This window comes from Antechinus flavipes, chromosome 2 (assembly GCF_016432865.1).
Source record: "Antechinus flavipes isolate AdamAnt ecotype Samford, QLD, Australia chromosome 2, AdamAnt_v2, whole genome shotgun sequence".
NCBI classification, from domain to species: Eukaryota; Metazoa; Chordata; class Mammalia; order Dasyuromorphia; family Dasyuridae; genus Antechinus; species Antechinus flavipes.
The window spans coordinates 579,094,749-579,115,693 of record NC_067399.1 but is presented as its reverse complement, the minus strand read 5'-3'; the positions used below and the strand labels follow the sequence as shown (position 1 = coordinate 579,115,693).

General features: G+C 40.6%; 1 long non-coding RNA gene across 1 annotated transcript; it reads left to right on the top strand.

Moving 5' to 3' along the window:
• The first annotated feature begins 5,223 nt into the window (after positions 1-5,223).
• LOC127551497 (uncharacterized) lies at positions 5,224-20,233 on the top strand. The gene is made up of 2 exons (XR_007951109.1): positions 5,224-5,453; positions 19,814-20,233. It is a non-coding gene; the product is annotated as an uncharacterized LOC127551497 (long non-coding RNA).
• Positions 20,234-20,945: the final 712 nt, after the last annotated feature.

Here is a 20,945-nt window from a genome sequence, read left to right as displayed (position 1 = left end):
ATAAGGCTTTTAAAAAACAAATCATAAGGTTAACATGAGTTTAACAATGTGACATGGTCATCAAGAAAGGGAATGTAATTTTGTAACCTTGTGGTACATCAAAGAGAAACAAGGTACCTAGATGATGATTCCACTGTATTCTGCCTTGGTCAGGTCCCATTTGGAGTACTGTGTTCAATACTGGTCACCACATTTTAGGAAAGACATTGATAAATTGGAGAACATTCAGAGTAGGGTTATTATGAGATTGAAGGGATTTGACATCATACCTTGTGAGCAGGAAGTGAAGGAGATAAAGATGTTTGGATTGGAGAAGAGTAAGTTTTTACTAGTTTTAAAATAACAGTCTTCAAGAATTTGGAAGAATATTGTGTGAAGGAGGAATAAGATTTATTCCTCACACTGGCTCCAGAGTAAAGAGTCAGGCAGTCACAGAGAAGCAAATAGAATTTTGATATGAGGAAAATACAATAGACTTATATTTAGCCCCAGTTTGTGGAGGAAAGGGAAAGGAAAGGAAAGGAAAGGAAAAGAAAGGAAAAGAAAGGAAAGGAAAGGAGAGGAGAGGAGAGGAGAGAAGAGGAGAGGAGAGGAGAGGAGAGGAGAGGAGAGGAGAGGAGAGGAGAGGAGAGAGAGAGAGGAGAGGAGAGGAGAGGAGAGGAAAGGAAAGAGGAGAGGAGAGGAGAGGAAAGGAAAGAGGAGAGGAGAGGAAAGGAAAGAGGAGAGGAGAGGAGAGGAGAGAAGAGGAGAGGAGAGGAGAGGAAAGGAAAGGAAAGGAAAAAGGAGAGGAGAGGAAAGGAAAGGAAAGGAAAAGGAAAGGAAAGGAAAAAGGAAAGGAAAGGAAAGGAAAGGAAAGGAAAGGAAAGGAAAGGAAAGGAAAGGAAAGGAAAGGAAAGGAAAGGAAAGGAAAGGAAAGGAAAGGAAAGGAAAAGGAAGGAAAGGAAAGGAAAGGAAAGGAAAGGAAAGGAAAGGAATACTCTGAGTTGAAATATATAGGAATGTTATATATATTTCAAGGTGAGTGGGGAGATGTTTTTAAAACACACACACACACACACACACACACACACACACAGAGAGAGAGAGAGAGAGAGAGAAAGAGAGAGAGAGAGAGAGAGAGAGAGAGAGAGAGAGAGAGAGAGAGAGAGAGAGAGAGAGATTGGACCAAGATAACCAAGAAACAACCATGTGGTACACCATAAGAAAGAAAAATCAATGGGAATAGGTCATGAGGTCTGATAGAGCTTTCTGTTTTCCTCTTGGGTATATAAAGATTAGGGGATTCCATTCTAAAATAATGGAGAGAAATTACTACAGAGCATGAGGATACCTAACCTTTCAATTGAGTTGTTTGAAACCATTTGTGCCATCTCAGTACTATGACTTTTTTTCTTTCTATTTCTTTTGTACAAGGCTATACTTGTACAAGTATACAAGCACTCTCTACTTGTCAGTTTTATGTTGTTCCTCCATCAGATGCTGATAGTGATATCTCTTTCCTCCATCTCATCAAAAATCCTTCTATTCTCCCCACCCTTCATGGAGCAGCTGGCTTGATCAGTACATAGTGTACTAGACTTGAAGTCAGGAAGACCTGTTCAGATTCTATCTTAGACACTGACTACCTGTGTAGTTCTAGACAATTAATTAACTGATTAATGCCACAATCTAGCCTGGTTAGTATGGTATCATTATAATTGGGAACCAGAGTTACTGGATAGATCACTACCCCTCCCTGTATGCAAATTCATATATTTACATACTCAATTACTTATGGAAATACATATTAATAAATATACATAAAACTTTGGAATCCTAGGATTGTAGAATGTCAAAGCAAGAGTGAGACCTAAAAATCATCTTATCTGACATATTAATTTTTCAGATTATAATAGTGAGGTCCCTTGAAGAGAAATAGCTTATTTAAGGTCATGAATGCAGCAATAAAGGAGCTATGTTTTAGATAAATAAATTATTGGAACAAGAAAAGAAGCACCTTTTATGACTATGGCTAAAGGAAGAATTTATGACCAAAGCAGGAACTGAAGACATCACAGAAGATAAAATAGACACTTTTGATTATAAAAAAAAATTTAAAAGATTTTTTTCAGAACCAAAATATTTGAATTTAGAAGGAAAATAATCAAGGGAGGGAATCTTTGCATCAAGCTTCTCTGATAAATGTCTTATGTTCAAGATATGTAAGAAAGAAACTGATTCCAATATACTAGAACAGCTATAAGCAAGAAATGAAGTTTTCGACAGAAAAAAAAGCCATGCTATACCACCATATTTTTTTATGAAAACTTTTTATTTTCAAAATAAAAAAGAAAATTTCAAATTTCTCCCCATTTCACCACCCCCTCTCCTAGATGGCAAATAGTCCAATATATGTTTAACATGTAATTTTTCTATACATATTTATACAATTATCGTGCTGCACAAGAAAAATCAGTTCAAAAAGGAAAAATAATTGAGAAAGAAAGCCAAATGCAAACAAACAATAACAAAAAGAGTGAAAACACTATGTTGTGATCCCCACTCATTTCCCACAGTCCTCTCTCTGGATGTAGATAGCTTTTTTCAACATATGATCATTGTAACTGGCCTTAATCATCTCACTGTTGAAAAGAGCCATGTCTTTCAGAATTGATCTTGGTATAACCACGACCCAATTTTAAAAATATTCAAATTACTAATAGTTCTAGAAATTGAAATAAGAACAATTCTGACATCCTACTTCAGACCCTTCAAATCATTAATGATGATTTTAAAAAAAGGAAAATGACAATTGCTTAAGGAGTGGAGAGAAGACAGACACATTAATGCATTACTGGTGAAGCTATTAATTGGTCCAGCTATTCTGGAAACCAAAGTAGCACTATGTGCCAAAACTCATTAAACTGGGAATCTTTTACATAATGGTATATATGTAAAATGGTATATATACATAATGGTATATATATTTCTTACCAGGTCTATATCAGAAAGATATCAAAGATAGAAGAAAAGGATCCATGCGTACATAATAGTTCATTTTGTTATAGAAAAGAACTGGAAACTGGTGATACCCATATATTGGGGAATGACTACATAAGTTGTGATACATTAATACAATAGAATTCTATTGTACTGTAATAAATGATGAAGAGGGCAATTTCAGAGAAGCCTGAGAAGAACTGTATGAATTGATGCAGAGTGAAATGAGCAGAACCAGGAAAACAATTGACACATTAAAAATGACAAGATAAACTTTGAAAGACTTAAGAACTCTGATCAATGCAATGAGCAATGAGGATGAGACATGCTATCCATATTCTTGGCAAACAGGTTATGAACTCAAATTGCAGAATGAGACATCTTTCCAACATGGCCAATGTGGAATTAGCTTTGCTTCATTATGAATAATTGTTACAAAATTTTGTATTTCTTTTTTCTTTTCACAATGTGGAAAGATAGGAGGGAGAAGTGTTTGATAGGTACCAGAAAAAAAAGAGAAGAGGGTCATTAGAGTATTTCTTGAATAAAAGACAACAAAAAGAAAGTCAGAAAGAAACAGAGATAGGCAACATAACTTTGAAAGTTATTGAATTTATGTAGTTTAAAAGAAAAGCAAGATATACATAATAGAGACTCCTAGTCTTATGTACATTTTTTCCCTGTTTTACTTTGTATACAGAAATGCTCATTGTATTTGGTATTTAAGAGTTCAGAATAAAATTTATTTTTAAAAAACCAGCAATTTTTTTTAAAGCCCTGAAGAGTTAAATTGGCTTCCAACACTTGACTTTTGGACTGCCATGGGCAATGTACAGAGGCAATGTACAGACAGGGGAATTGTACTCAGCTGAATCAAATTGATGTCTTTGATGTATATCTTTGTTGAATATTCTTCCCTGGTATGGCTAAGTAAATACCTTTCCTTAACTGTCAGATCTTCTAAGAGTGTTTAATTGATCTGAGTACATGTTACCTGGTGGTATGAATTATTTCTTTTCTAAAGAAGGTAAGTAAAAATTTTATTGGTGTTTTATTTTTAAAAGCATTTCTGTCATTTCCTAATGACCTGCCTCCAAAGAACTCTCCTTTGGGGAAAAAAAAAAGGACCACAAAGCAAAACAAATTAGCATATGTATGTCACATTCCAAATTTATAATCCATTACCTTTCTCCTGAAAGGAAGAAAGCATGCTTTACCAACAGTTTATTCAAGTTATGATTCATCACTGCATCAATCTGAGATGGGATGCTTTTTAAAGTTATTGTACTTTACATCATTGTGGTTATACCACAAACGGTTCTCCTAATGTTCCACCTCCAGAATGATCTACTACTTGAATTGATCTACTTTTCCAAATCTGAATTATTCAACTGGATGTGAGCTCCCTAGAGGAAAGGGAGAGTGTGGCAAGGATATGTCTCTTCTTTCAAGGTATTTTCCACAGTGGATCTAAGCACAGGGCTTAGCATAGGAGAAGACAGTAAATGCTGATTAGTGTTTTAGAGATAGTCACAGAACACGCAGTGTAAAGTTTTGGTGGTATTCAGAGATCTGAAGATCAGAGAGAAAAAGATCGAACTGCTGATTGATTGGATGAATGAGCCCTGCCATCATTCTTGGGTGATAGGATTCCCATGGGACAGAACAAAAGAACTCCATCCTGCTTGGTGAAACAGACTTTTCCGTGTGTGTGTGTGTGTGTGTGTGTGTGTGTGTGTGTGTGTGAAAATCAGATAATTGAACCCTTATCCCTAGCTGGAGGAAGGACTGGAATGGAGGGACTACAGTCGTTGGTTACTTAGTAAAGTACTTTTGGGTCCAAATTGTGAAGTCAACAGAGACTGAACTCAATTTATAGCCATCCCATGGGCACAGTAGGCATCCTGTAGGAGAAAGAAGAACAGGACAGCCATGAGTAAAGCCATTACCTGAAAGAATTATGTAAGTCAACTTTCTTGATCTAAAGTTTGTCACTGTTAGTGATCTCCCCACCTCCAAAGAGAGGTAAGAGAGCTTCTCTCTGAGCAGAATCAGGGGCTGGAAAAACTGGTTGGGGAAGACAGGATGAACAAACCAACATACACATGCAAAATTCAAAATAGCAGATAATCCAAAAGTCATTTCTCCCTGGCTCTGGAATGTACGACCTCTGCACCTTAGTATAAGTAAACTCAGTATGTGAAAATCCAGACTTGCAGACAGATAAGGAGTCTAGGAGAGAGATCTTTGTGTTATAAAAGAATTTCCGGCAAGGATCCGTTATTTTTTTTTTAAAAAGGTCTATTGATGTCTTTTGTTTTTATATCCTAGTCCCTTCCCAGGAACCTCACATTGAACTCTCCTCAGTAACATAGAAGAAAAAACAGTTGAACATCAACATAGTGAAGACATCTGAGAGCTCATGAAGCATGCCAAATCTGTAGTCCCCACCCCCACTCCATTCTTCTACTAAGGTAAGGAAAATGTGTTTCTTTCTTAGCTTTCTGAGACTACAATTACAATTCATCTGAGTTCAGATGCTTTCAAATGTTGCTTTTGTTGACATAATTACAATTGTGTATATTGTATTTTTCCAGATTCTGGTTGCTTCACTCTGCATCAGTTCATATATATCTAAGTTCCTATGATTGCATAAAAATATCTTACAGTGAAATAATATTCAAGTATATGCATATTTCACAATTTATTCACTCATTCCCTAACTTACAGGCACCCACTTTTCTTTCACTACTCCTTTTTTGCTAACACAAAAAGTTTGGGATATATAGGTATTTTATTCTTGTGGCTACATTCAGTAGAAGAATTAATAGGGGAAGATATGAATGGCTTAGTAACTTTTCTTGAATAACTTCACATTGTTATCCAGAAAGTTAGCAATGATTAATAGCTTCACCAACAATGTATTGGTGTGCCTATTTCAATCTTCTTATGATCTTCACCAATTTGATGGCTATGAGGTAAGCCTCAGAATTGTTTTAGTTTGCATCTCTCTTATTATTTTAAAACTTTTAAATATCCATTCAGTTCCCAGGGTGAGGGATGGGATATATCTAAAATGAAATTCAAAATATTATAGAATCAGAAGCAACGTTTAGATACTTAGATTAACCCCTCACTTCATAGGGTGAGAAAACTGAGACCAGAAAGACTTACATGAATTGGCCAAGTTAACACAGGTATTAAGTGGCCAACACAGTCATAAAGCTATTATTCATTCCACTACATGATGCTTTTTCTCAATTTACAAAAACTTGATTCATAAATGATTCCCTCCCCAAATATTGGATGAATTGAGGACTATCAGCATGTAAATTATCAATAGTAAATATTCATAATATATTGTTATTTTGTGTTGGTCAATAGCATTGGTTATTTTCTTTCATAGAAAGAAAATTGTTATTGTTATAGCTGGCAGTGATCAGAGGTTGTCAGTCAGCTCTTTGTTTTACAGATGCTAGGTGCAGAGGACAGATTACTTAGTATTAAACATTTTCAGTAACGCACATAAACACACATACACGGTGGTAAGAGAATCTAGAGGATGTGGTGGTTAGAAATAGTTAGATGGTGTAGGGAGGGAGTGCTAGACTTGGAGTCAGGAAGACCTTCATTTAAAAATTGCTGAAATAAGTCAGGAGGACCTGAGTTCAAATCTGGCCTCAGACATTTAACACTTCCTAGCTGTATGGCCCTGGGAAAGTCACTTAACCCCAATTGCCTCAGCAAAAAAAAAAAATGCCGAAATAATTATTACTGGGGTGATCCTTGATGTCTGCCTAATTCAGTTTCTTCATTTGTAAACATTTAAGATAATAACATCATCTAACTTCAAGGGTTGTTGGAATAGAATGAGATAAGTGCTATATAAATCTTAGCCATTGTTATGAATCTGCATGTAGATAAAAGTAATATGATGTTATTATCTTTTTTGGATAGATTCTGGTTCCATTTCTTAGCTCTCTCAAACAGCCCAAACCCAAACATTTGTTTCTATGAGACTCTTTATCCTTGGATTCCTATAACAAATTGAAGGTTCTGAGGAGGAGTTACATACATTTTTGCGGGTGTTTTGTGAATTTGACACTGTTCAAGGATTCTGTTTTAGGTGATGGGAACATATCTATATTTACAAACTTTGTAATCTTGGGTAAATCAAGTTCTTGAGCTTTAGTTTCTCATCTATAAAATGGACACCTTTTATAAGGGTCTTTTGAGAAAATATGTCTATAAAATGGACACCTTTTATAGGGTTCTTTTGAGAAAATATCTTGAAAACCACAAACTTCCACATAAATATAAGCTATTATTTTATGATAATTATTCCTTGCTATGGCAGTTGTGATTAGGTGCTACACAGGTAGCAAGGCAAAGCAAGGGTTTAGAATTTACTTCAAAATCTTGGACAATTCCATTGGTATCCTATCTCCACTGCATTGCTCCTGCAAGTAGAAAACAAGGTTCAGTCTTTCTTCACTTGACTAAAGAAATAGGGCAACAACTTAGAAAGCTACTGCTGATTTGGGTTTATGAAGATGGAGATCGAGGCTCAAATAGTGGCCCTTGAGTGTTGAGAATTTTATAACTTGACAGTAGGATAACTTTAACCGTAGAAGCTGATTTCCTGGTGAAAAATTGAAATAAAGAGAACTCATTCTGAAAGGGGCTTTTTCTGAGAAAATCATGATAAGACCAATATTTTTGAACTGGGAGTAAGAAAAGGAGAAGCAAATTCGGTAATGTGAGGAGTCACACAGACCTTCTAGATTCTATTAAAGAAGATATTAAAATTAAGAGAAAAGAGGCTTGAGCCTTTAAGACTCTCAAATAATGGCAAAAGTTTGGAAGTTCAGGAACAATGATTAAGGTGAATAGAACACTGAATTTTGGGCTGGACAGAGCAAAGGATTTCAAACATTCAGAGATTTAGAGAGAAACTTGAGGATAGTGTCATCTTGGAATGGATCTGGAATTTATCTGATCCTTTAAGGAGCAGCGGACCCTGGGCCTTGGAAATTCTTATAGTTTTTTTTTTTTTAATTTAACCACTTGTGTTATTGTTCTCTTGTCTCCTGCCTCTGTTTCTCCAAGAGTCACAAAGGAATAAATATAAATTCCCCAAGGATGTGATTTACTGTTTGTTCTGAGTAAAACCTAGCTACACATTTCAAACAAAAAATCAATAAAGATTTCATAATAGAGATAGGGATGATGATGGAGATGGAAGTGAGGCTAATTCAGGTGATATGATAAGGAATTAAGTAATTTAAACAAACTTTTTTTTTTTGGTGCATATGAGGTAAAAAAGAAGAAGATAATTGGTGAAGTTAGAGACATTATCATTTTATGGAAATACACATGAAGATAATGACAGTTTTTCTGCTAAAAATCCCATTATTTTACAGGCTCTTTCCAGAACATGTGGTTTTTATTCAGAGCACCTGAGTTCAAATACCATCTCTGATGTGTATGACCTAGGTAACTCACTTTACTTCTTTTATCTTCTTTAAAATTTGCTCTTCTTTAAAAATGAAGGAATTGAACAAGATGATTTTTGAGGTCCCTTCCAGCCATAAACATTTGATCTATTCAAGAGACAAGCTATTCATTCAAATCCAGCCTCAGAAATTTACTAACTGTATGACACTGGACAAGTTGCTTATCCCTGATTGCCAGAAAGAAGGAAAGAAAAAAAGAAAGAGAGAGAGAGAGGGAGGGAAGGAGAAAGGAAGGAAGGAAGGAAGCAAACAGGGAAGGAAACAAGGAAGGAAGGAAGGAAGACAAGTTATTAGATGCTAGATGGAAGAATAGATCACTACACCTGGAGTTACAAAGACCACCTCAGGCACTAGTTGTGAGCCTTGACAAGTCACTTAATTTCTGTCTAAATTTCTCAATGTATAAAATGGGAATACTAGTATTTCTTAAGTGAGGAGAAAATGAGATAGTATTTTAAATAAGATAATATTTTAAACCTTGAGGTACTATAAAAATGCTATCAATGATGATGGTGTGATAATGATAATGATGGTGTGGTAGCGAGAGTGATAGTGATGATAATAGTGATGATGATGATTAAATCTTTTGCTTCAACTCCCTCACCAAGAATCGTGATATTGTCTTGGACCTGTTCATAGTGACTTACCTCAAACTTTTTCCTTTTTTTCCCCTCTTGTTGCTTTTGCAAATTCCTGGCTTGGATCTTGGAAAGGATTTTTTAGGACAAGTTCACTTCCCTAATTTCATAAATGAGAAAAGTGGTGACTTGTCCAGCATCATCTACTCAGCAAAAGGCATAATGGGGTCTTGAGTACAGGTCTCTTGACTCCAGGCTAGCACTCTCCTCCCCCTCTCCTGTTCTCCTGTGTTCTCTTATGTTTCTCTCTCTCTCTCTCTCTCTCTCTCTCTCTCTCTCTCTCTCTCTCTCTCTCTCTCTCTCTCTCTCTCTCACACACACATAAAATTTTGGTCACCAACACCCCTATCCTCAATTCAGGTTTATTGTATCCTATCCAATCCTTGACGGCCACTGGTCTCCAAGATTCCTACTTCTTCATACCCTTATGATAGGAGCAAGATCTAGAGAAATTCCATTCAGTCAACACTAATTAAGCAACTACTGTGTCCAAAATATAGTAGTAGGGCAATGAAGCAATGATAATGGAGATAAAGGGAACAATTATAGCAAATAGTGTGTTAGAGCTGGAAAGGTCCTTGAAAGCCATCTAGTCATTTTAAAGATGAGATAAAATGGCTTATCTAAAGCTTTTCCTTTCCCTGGGTCTCAGTTTCCTCTTCTGTAAAACAGAGGAGTTAGATTCTTCATTTTTGGGTGTTTTTTTTTTTTTTTGAAGCAATCAGGGTTAAATGACTTGAGCAGGGTTACCCAGCTAGCCTGATTGAGGCAGAATTTGAACTTGGATCTCGATGCCTCTCTGGCTCTATCCACTGTACCACCTAGCTGCCCTTAGATTATTTATTTTTAAACATGTTTTTAGTTTTATATTCTATGACAGTAAGCCTTTTGTGGTGGTAACAACAGTTTGAAAAATTTGGGAGTTATCTCTGAAGTACTCAGTGTTTAGCTTTTTAAGAAAAAATGCCTCAAGCCTTTCCTCTTCCTTTTCCAGGTCCAAGGTTATGTCATCTGCTCTGCATGGAATATTTAGGCTTTGGACTTAGATTCACTGACAAGCTTCTTAGACTTTCTATGTTAATCTGAGTTAAATTTATCTTTCTTTTTAAAATAATTTCTTACTTTTATTGCTACCTCATTATTATTATTATTATTTTTACATTCCATTCCTTCTTTATGAATATGTTCCTTCTTGAGCCAGTGAGCCATTTCTTGTATGAATAGAGACAGAGATTAGACCCATAGTTTTATTGTCATAGAGTACTCGAAGCTGAGGAAACTCCCTCTTACCAATCTTCTCTGAAGTTTATGGTCTTGGATGTCCAATACACTAAGAGATTAAATGATTTGATTACAGTCCAAGAGTCAGTATTTATCAATCTCAGCCAGGCCTTCCTAGCTTTTGGACATTATACCTCCCTGCCTCTTCCGTCCTTGGTGATGAAGATTTAAAAAAGAAAGAAGAAAATAAAAACCAAACAGGCACATCTATCTTGAAGGATCTTATCCTTCAAACAATCAATTAATCCATCAACAAGCATTTATTAAGTAGTTGCTATGTGCCAAGCACTGTCCTAAGCTGTCTAGTCCTTCAAGGAGCTTTCATTCAGTGTGGGTGAGGGAAGGGAGGAGAGCCAGAGAATACACTATTTTTACAACTAAAGTAAATACAGGATGGGATGGGGCATGAACAACTAGAGGGATGGGGAAAGGCCTCTTGAAGGAGGCAGCCCTTGAGCTAACCTTGAAGGGAGGTAGGGATTCCAAGAGGTAGAGAAGGGGAAGAAGAGCCTTCTAGGCATGGAAGGCAGACTCGTGGAGAAGCACAGAAGGAGATTGTGTCCAGGGCAATCGTAAGTAGGCCACTTGGGCAAAGTAGAATGTAGAATACAAAGGGGGGTGTATAATGTGTTTTAGCTCCAGGGCCTTCACCTTTCACTGTTTCTAAGCCTTCACTGATTCCTGAACCAGGATTTGTAGCATCCTGATCTTACTTAACTTTTCTGATTCCCCAAAACCAACTCCTGGAGTTTAGAAATCTGTTGTACCCAAGCCCTAATTACCTCTCCTCCTCCTGCCGCTTCTGATACCTTTTCCCTCTCTCTTTAAAACAACAAAAAATGCCTTATTTTATTCTGCAGAGTATTTCTTTTTTCCTTCCTTCCATTCCTCCTTTCTTATTTCTTTTTTTCTATTCCTTCTTTTTTTCTTTCCCTTATTTCAATTAAATTTTGTTTTCAGATTCACGTATGTGAATCCATCTCTCCTCCCTGAATTGAGAAAGTTAAAAAACAAAATGCAACTCATATTTTCATAAACATGGAGAGTCAAGTAAAACAAATTCCCACATTAGCCATGCCATATATATATGGATGGGTTTTTTAAGGGTTCCTACAAAAGGAGAAAGAAAATATAGGCATTCAGCAATAATATACCATGATAAATGGGTCTAAATGAAATCTACTTAAATGCCGATTGAATTGCATCGAAGTTTCTAACCTCACCCTTAATTAAAGTTCTGAAGATTTAGCATAAACCACAATCTGAGATCCATGTACCATGGTATCTGATTTCTCAGAACAACCATTTCTTTCTCCTGTCCTTTCTCTCGCTAGCTGTGAATTTGAAGATGCATCCACCTGCACATGCTGGAGCAAACTCACTCACTTTTCTAGCCTCTTTCTCTGGTGTTTCATTCTTACAATATCACCAAGCCCCGACTCACCATCTTGTCCAAACCAAGAAAATAAAAATGTGTAAATAAGACAGTATGTTTCCATTGCTACAGGTCACCTGAAAGCTTTTAACATGCAGCCCGTTGCAGGGATCTTCATTAAAGGGGTATGACCTGGGGTTGGGGTAGATGGGAATTTGGAGAGAGTAAAGGAGGCAGGATTCTGCCTGTCTGTCATTTTCAGAGGGAGAGAGCGGCCAAGTCTTGGGAACCTAGATAACTCAGTCCTAATCTAACTTAAAAAGGAACGAGCCAGTGAGTTCAGTGGGGAGGGAAGACACATTCATGACCAAATGGGAAGGAAGTTAAGAATGGCATTGTAGGAAACCTAGAAACCTAATTTTGTTGTTGAGTGTAGAGTTGGAGTGAGAATCCTGGAGCTTCTGGAATCCTGGAATGAACAAATTCAAACCTGGCGTTTCCTGTGGATAGGAACTCACCTAGGCAGGTGTGGTTGTTGGTGAATTTAACTTTTTGGCATTTTCATAGAGGTAAAGATCAGAGTCTGACTGGGCCCAAAAGCCATTTGACTTCCTGTCTGCAATGGATGTCCGAATAAATTTCAGAAAAAAGTCACAACCTGAAAAACTTTTTAGTGGGAGGGTAACAGGTAGATAGATGACACCTCTGCATCTACTGTTCCTACTCCTGACTTACTTTTTCTCAAAATCATTAGAGCAACATCACCCCATTCCCTGTGTTTGTCTTTCTTTACTACCTCTGTGATTCTTAAAGGCAAAAGAATTCTGAAAGGAATTCTTTCTCCTATTAGAAACTAAGTATTTAATCATTAGTAAACCCCTTCTAAATGCTTGAAACTTATTTACTTTCCTAAGTTTCATTTATCTCCATTGTTTGCATTTCAAAGATTCTAGCAGTACTAGTCTTTTCATCAGAAATGAGTGAAAGTTCAGCAGTCTATGCAAAGTCTATTTTCTCTCCTATAGAATTATTCTGTTTTGCAGGCTAAGTTTTTCTAGTTGTGAGTCTTTTTCTTTTTGGAACATCATAATCCAAAATTTCTTCCTATTTTTAGGTCCAATGTAGTCTTATGTGATTCTGACTAGAGTTCCTCAGTACTTAAATTTTTGTTTCTGCATGCTGAGAATGTAGGCTTCAGAGTGGGGTTTTCTTCAGGAAATAACTAGTGTTTTGTTTTTTGTTTTTTTAATTTTCATCCTGTAGTTAAAATTGATCTAAATGATAATATTTTATAATTTATTGGAATGTGACATCCAAGTTCCTTGGTCATAGTTTTTAGAGAGTCCAGAGATTTAAATTCTCTCTCGACTTATTTTATAGGTCAAATGTTTTTGATGAGTACTTTATATGTTTTAATTTTAAAACCTTTTGATTTTGTTCTATTATTTCATGTTATTTCACAGAATTATTCAATAGTTTTTTTTAAGGCAATCTGCTACATGAGTAAGGATTTCTTCTTACTATTTTAAATTATTTTTTTTCCTTCTATTTCCCCCCCTCAAGACTTCTACTTTTTCTCTTTTTTAAAAACATCTTATTTTTTTCCAGTCACTCTTGGAGTCTTTGGGGGAGGGATTAGAAGAGGCAGATCCTGCCCTATCTATCACCCCTACCCCCATGATTCTTTTTATACTTACGGTGGCGTTAAAACTCTTCTTCTGGAGGAAATATCTTTCACAGTGAATAGAGAAGGATGGTCTTGGAGTCAGAAAGGCTTGGGGTCGAGCTTTGACTCTAGATTTACTTCTTGGGCATATAGTTATTGTATTTAGAATTTTTTTGGATCTCATGACAGGGCTACCTGATTTCCCTCTGAAACTCTTGAAGGGGGTAGGTAAGCCAAGTCTGGTCCTGTCCCCGCTGAAGTTCTTGATGACGTGGCTAAGACCAGATCCCAGCTTCTTCTGCAATCCCTGGCATCCACCCCTGTCTCCTGATGTTGGCCTTGGCCCCATCTCTGTCTCATTCTCTGCGCAATCAATCTGCAGTTGGGAGGAGGCGCTTTCCTTTGTTGCATCGGTAACAGGTCCCAACAGTATGCTAGAGACCCAACCAGTCTCAGTCCTCCTGGAGGGCCCCCTTGCCTAAAGACTGTTCAATCACAGAGATGGTTGTAACTCCCGCAGAAGCTCCTCCTTCAGCCCCCTTGGCGAGCCTCAAGGCGTGTGTGCTCTCCTTGGTCCTGTCTCTGCTCAGTGACCTACAGAGAGCTGGCTCTGTCCCTTGCTGTGGCCCCAAATAGGGACAAGATCCTGCTGGTTTCGAGCTCCCTTTAATGGGACCGCTTTGTGTCCTGTACCACCCTCACACCTGAATCCCCACTCTAACTAAGTGCATCTCAGAAATCCACACACCTCTCGCCCTTTTCTCGCTCAGTCGGATGCAGGAGCTCCTGGAATTTCCTTTTGGTTTTCTTGATCAGCTTCTTCGAATGTCCCTTTCCACCTGTTCCGGCGTGTTTTGGAGACTGATTAGGAATTTCCCCATCCTAATTGCAAGTTGACCCTCCACTTTCCCTGTCAAGAGAGATGTCTTGTTCTAGTTTGAATGGAGAAACTGGTGGAGCAGGGTTTTGGTGGGATTAGAGTTCAAGTCTCTGAGAGGAGACGAGGACGTTGACCAGACAATCTGCTCAGAAAATGGCCTGCCCTGGGCTAGGGCTGCAGTGAGACATGGGGTGGCAGGATGCTTCGGCATAGGACTTTTCTCTTCACTGAGATAAACAAATAGACCTTCATAGAGACCTCATGGACAATACAGGGAGATTTATTACATCCCAATTAAGGACCACAAACCACACCCAGGATATGGACACAACGTGAGGGAGAGGAAAAAGACAACCAGGTGGAGCTCACCCCAGGATGCCACCGTCCTATTTTAACTAATTATTTATTCTAATAAGGTGTTAAGCTATGCTGTTTTCAGGCACACCCCACAAAGGTATCCTTTAAAATTGGCTCCCCGGTGAAAAATGTCGGTCCTCCTCTCCCTGCCCCCGTCCTAGTTTTAATGCTGTATATGCACACATGAACATACTTGTTCATACCAACTGTCATTTAGTCTCAATATTTTGCTCACACCCCGGTTCGCTTGCACAAACACACATGCTCTCATCCATATGCTTTTTGTACAGTCTTAGTAACACAATAGCATATAAATAGACCTAAATTTCCTTCCTTATCTCTTCCCACCCTACAGGGTACCTTTTTCTTGGGGGGGAGGGGTCAGATTTCTGCAAAAAGGTTCAAAAATGTGAATGAAACAAGTGTTTGCCTCCCTTCCTTTCTATTTCCTACCTCTCCTACTTATAGTCTCTGGGCTAGGACCAGGACCATAGTTGAACTAGAGCCATGTCTCATTCACTGATCCTCTCCCAGACCTCAAAGGGGTACTCTTCTAAAACCCAGCAGTCAGCAGAGAGGTATAAAACCTGCTTCCTTCTACTTTACTTGAACTTCTTCTTATGCTTAGAGAGGACATGACTGCTCTGGCAGAGTGAAAGTCTAGAGGGAGGAAGAAGACAAAGAAAATACCCAGAAAAGTAATGATACCAAAAAGTAGGACATTTAGGTGGTTCTAGGCCAGAAACGTAATGCCAATCTCTATCTCTATTTTTGTTTCTTCTCTCTCTCTCTCTCTCTCTCTCTCTCTCTCTCTCTCTCTCTCTCTCTCTCTCTCTCTCTCTTCTCTCTCTCTCTCTGCCTGTCTCTGCCTCTGTCTTGGAGTCCCAGACTGCTAAAAGCTGAATGGAGAAAAATGAAAAGATGATCTTATGTCAAGGTGCAGAGCAGGAAGATGAAATGTGGAGATGTACATCTGAAAAAATGAAAGGACTCTTTCCTCTCCTTCCCCTCTCATCCTCTTCACCCCACCATCAGCAGCACACCTGAGCTCTCCTCTCCCTTTCTCTCCTCTCCACTCCCATTCTCTTCTTTCATTTTTACATTGTCACCTTGAAAGGAGGGGATTATTTTTTGCCCTTGACAGATAAGAAAAACAGAGACTCAGAATTACAAACAGAACCCATGGCAGAGTTAGAATTAGAACTCAGGTCTGTGGCTCCCAGCCTGATTTCTGGCTAATGGACTTCTCTGCTCCCTATCCCTATTCCTCTTTAGAGCCGAGAAATTCCCCGAAGGAGTCTAGACTGGGTCCCACACAACCAGAACTTTTTGGTTTGGGTCCCACCCTGGACAGCAGAAAGTACAGCCAGCATGTGCCAAAGTCTGGCTCTCAACCAGTTCTACAGAGAGCATATATTTCTCTCATGGGATAAAAACATAGTGAATTACTCTTTTCCACAAATTCTGTATGTTAAAAGATCTCCCTTCCATGTTCTGTTCCCTAACTCCACATTTCATCTTCCAGCTCTGCACCTTGACATAAATTGTCCCTATTATACTTGGAATGGTTTTCCCATCTTCCCTTCCAAGTCTTGGAATTCTTAGTCCAAGTTCAGGAGTCAGCTCAGGTGCCGCCTCTTATTTCCTCTAGTTAATGGTCTTTCCTCACCCTTCCTAAAATTACTTTGAGATTATATATATACACATACACATATATACATGTGTATATATAGATATCAATGTGTGTATGTGTATATATACACATATGTATATATAGTTTGCATACTTACTGGTATATGGGAAGTATCCTTTTAGTAGAATGTAAGGTTTTTAAGGAAAATTTCATTTTTGTTTTTCAATCTCCATGGATTAGCACATAGTAAGTTCTTCATAAATTCTTCTTGAGTTAAATTAAGTTGACAAATTTCAGTTAATGGGGGCGGGAATGGAAGGGTGGGAAAAGGGCCAGGATTCACAAAGGGAAATAGCCCTCCCTGGATCAAAGGACTCTTTCTTTCCTAATTCAACCATTACACTAAAAAGGAAAAAGGATGCTACTATGGACCATGTGCCTTCCACCACAGGATTACCTCACCATGTCCTGTCTCCAATACCCCTTTCTCTGCCTCTATCACCGTCACAATGTGTGGGGAACGCTCTCTCCCACCCAGTCAGAAGGACATCTTGGAGTTCTCTTTTCAGTTTTGTGTATTGAATTTTAGGGAGAACAATGACACACTGAAGATTTTCTGGAGGTATAATAGGATGGCATAGGGTCTGGAAACCACGCTATTGAAGGCTCAGTTGGAGATGCCGGCACTGCTTAGAATGGACGAGAAAAGACTTAGGGGGATATAATAACCATCTTCAAGTGTTTGAAGGGCTGTCAGATAGAAGAGGGATTGGATTTGCTCAGCTTAGCCCTAGAGGACAGATCTAAAAGAAATAGATGGAAGTGGCACAGAGCAATTTATAGACATGATGTAGGAAAAAACCAGCCAAACAAAATCCAGCTTCCTGACAGTTAGAGCTGTCCAAAAGAGAAAGGGGCCACCTAAGCACGTATAATGGTGGGTTCCCCTTCCCTACCCTGTGCCCCAGTCTCTGGAATGAAAATTCACTCACTGGTGCTAAGTTTGGGACTGGGGAGACGCTCTCATCACCTAGCCCAGCCCTCCCCCCTCCCTCCCCTTCTTTCCCAGTGGAGGCTAGAGCCATCCCGGCATCCACTGCCGTTCCCCCAACCCACCCCCCACATCCCAACCCCCTTCATCAGCCCCCTGTGGCACCAGCCTGTCTGAGCCATGTCCCACCCTGGGGGCTTGGATACTGTTTGTTTTGGTGAAGGCAGGAACGTAATTGGGGCTTTAAACACCCTCTCGGACATAGGGAGTGTAAACAAGCCTGGCCTTGAGGGACATAGTCAAGGAGTTGATGTGAAGACAGACAACTAGAGGCAGGCCTGAGCTGCTGAGTGGGAAAAAGAGCAGGGCAGGGACACTGGGAGGGGTTTTCTCCTAGGGATTTGTGAAGGAGAGAAGAGGGGGAAGGGGGCAGAGATCTGGAAGGGGGCAGAGCTGACACAGGGGAAGAACAAGATTGGTTACCTGGAGATCAGGATGGGGTGAAGGTGGAGGGGCAGAATGCTTCAGGAAAAGAACTGAAGTAGAGGCCGCAGTGGAAACTGAAGGCCTGTGCTAAAGAGAGAGAGAAAGGGATGGGGAGAAGGAAAGAGGGAAGGAGAGAGGGGGGAGAGGGAAGGAGGGAGGGAGAGAAGGAGGAGAGAGAGAGAGAAGAGAGAGAGAGAAAAGAGAGAGAGAGAGAGAGAGAGAGAGAGAGAGAGAGAGAGAGAGAGAGAGAGAGAGAGAGAGAGAGAGAGAGAGAGAGAGAGAAACACTCAGCCCTCTTCCCCTTCAAGTTAGTGAGTTAGGAGTGAAAAGACATAGGAAGAGGAATATTGGGGGAGCCTGGAAGAGATACAGGAATCCTCATTAATACTAATGTGTAATGCAAAGAATATTGAACTAGGTTGGAATTAGAGTTCTGATGCCTGTTAGTTATGTGGCCACCTATAAAATACTTAATTTCTCTGAACTTCAGTTTTCTCATTTGTAAAATGGGGATATACTTGTGCTACCTACTAAAAATGAATTTGTAAGCTCTAAATTGCTATCTAAAGATGAATTGCTGTTATGATTAGCAGGCAGTCTGTCATATTGGATCAAGGGAAAGCCTTAGAGGATCTGGGTTCAAGTGTTATCTTTGACACACAGCTACATGGGTATAAGACAAGTATTTAATTTCTCAGTACCCCCAAGCAATTCTCTAGAAACTCTGATCTACAGATGAGCTAATTAGTTGCCTGCAAATGAAATCTCAACACCTATGAAATCACTGTTTGGGACAAAAAAAAATCCCCAACACTTCAAACGATTATTTTGGAGTTGGGGACTGAGATCTGTTGAGCAATAACTTAAACAAGCCCCTACAGCACCTCTCAGGTGCTCTTGGGAATCCAACTAGAAAACATTGCCTTCCCCCATTCCAGGCTATCATGAAGCTCTATGGATTATTTTTTAGAGTATAAAACCAGAGGACTTCATGAACCACATGAAGGGGGAGAGTAGAGCTCAGATGGGCTATTGGATACTATCAGTTGGATGGGCTGCTCTGGGATTCAGTCATGGGTTTTCAGTGAAGGCACTTTTGTCTGCCAGGAACAATCTTTCTGTCTCTTGGACACATTTTATCCCTTATCCAAGATCCCAGAATAGAGACCTGCGTTGTACAAATACTCCCTAGGAGGTCCTTTACGTGTTGCTTGCTCAGAATGATTTGGGGCAGATCCTTGAACTGAGAGCATCGGACTAGTCTGTCTGAAAATCAGGGTCCCGGGTTAAGACAGTTTTTCCTCCTGCAAGTTCCTACTATTAATCCCCATTTTCTCCCATCCTAAACTTGGGGATAGCTAACTCTTCTCCTGGAAGGAGCTCAGTATTATGCGTTTATAAGACTTTGTGTCACATTGAAGAACCTAAGAGGGACAGACATCCCATCTTGCCAGCCATCTCTCAGGTCAAAGGAGGCAGCAATGGCCTGAGTCACTGGGCATTCATCTTGTTGGCTGGGATGGGTGAGAGGAGGAAGGGACGACAGCCCTCTGCGTTAGGTCTAGAGAACAGATGGTTTCTTCCAATGGGAGAGCCGGTCATCCTGCTCCCACCCTCCCAACGGTCCCGCCCCCAGCTCCACCTGGGGACAGAAGCCCGGCAGGTGGTAGAGAATACCATGTGTCCTGTAAAAGCTGTCTTGTCTCCTGGCATTCACCTAGGCTTCCTATCTGCCATCTGGTGGACATTTCTGTCACTGCTCCGTATGCCCACCTCCTGTGATTGGCCACCGGTTCTACCCAGGAGGGGCCCATCAGAGCATTCGCCAGGTAGTGTGGGCCCGGGGGGAGGCAGGTCCCCAGGTGCCCCAGTGGACACACCCACATCCGGCTTCCTGGGCCGGGCCGGCCCTGAGCAGCCAGACCTGGTCGGCATTGGGGGGATGGGGCATGTGCGGGGGGCTGGTGAGCTCTGCGTCAGTTCTCTGAATCCGTAACATTTCTCCCCCCAGGAGCCCCAGATGCCTCAGCAACCAGACCGTCCTTCTCCCAGCGACGACCCTTTCCAAGGGAGTAAAAGTCCTTTCTCTCTGGAAATTCTGGGGCTGGCGCTGACCTGGAGAGACAATGAGATGTATCCTTCCGTCTTGGTGAGAAGAGCCAGCCCCAGAATCCCCAACCCCACGTCGGACCCTCTTCTAACCTCTTTGTAGACGTCTCAGCACCTGCCTCCCCTGAGGAAAAGCACCCCCCAAAACCCCGTCACACAGCAACAAGCCCCCGGCCCCCCTCCTGCTCCCCCTGCCCACCCCGTGCCCTGCACCGTGCCCAACTGTTCCGGAGACAGACTCGGGTTCGTCCCAGCCTCCCCGGCCCCGGTGAATAATTCATGTACGAGGCTGAGGAGACAATAAATCAGCCGCAATGATTAACATGAGCTGTTTTGCGTGTGAGAAAGATCTATCGCCGCACTTGCCAGGTTGCTGGTGATTAATGTAGCCGCCTGCACTAGAATCTAGGCCTTTATATTCAATTATGGGACTGATGGGTCCGTGATGCCCGTTGGTACGAGGCAGAGAGATCGTGGGACACGGGCACAGGCGCTGAGTCAGGGGGGGTTGGAGGGGAGGGGGAGGTGCTGCCCACAGCCCATGGCCGGAGGTGAGGGATCACCCTTCTGCCCCCTCCTCTGAAACCAGAGAGCTCCCCTTGGTTTCTTCTTGAGCGGGAGCTGTGGGATTTCCGCAAAGATCCATGCTGGCCTAGCAGTTCTGAGAGGGTTACCAGGGGCTCCCGAAACCCTAGATTTATATTCTAGGCAGGAGTGAGGAAGAAGGGAGAAGGGAAGGAAAATTCTTGGGGGACCGTAGGATGCTCCCAAATCTAATAAGGTCAGCTTCTTGAGCTTCCTGCCTCTAACAGCACCCCCTCCCAAATGGAGGTAAGGAAGCCTGCTTGGAAGTAGAAGTAGCTGGGTCTGGATTTGACCCATCCAAGCCGGAGAGGAAGTCCATTGTCAGCAGAAGGAGGGTTAGAACTATGAACCCTGGCTCCTTACCCAAGGCAGGGAGAGGGAGGGCTGGAGAGGAAGGGGCTCCCGAGTTCCCGCCTCCCACCTGACCCCAGGAAGTCCTGGCAGCTGGG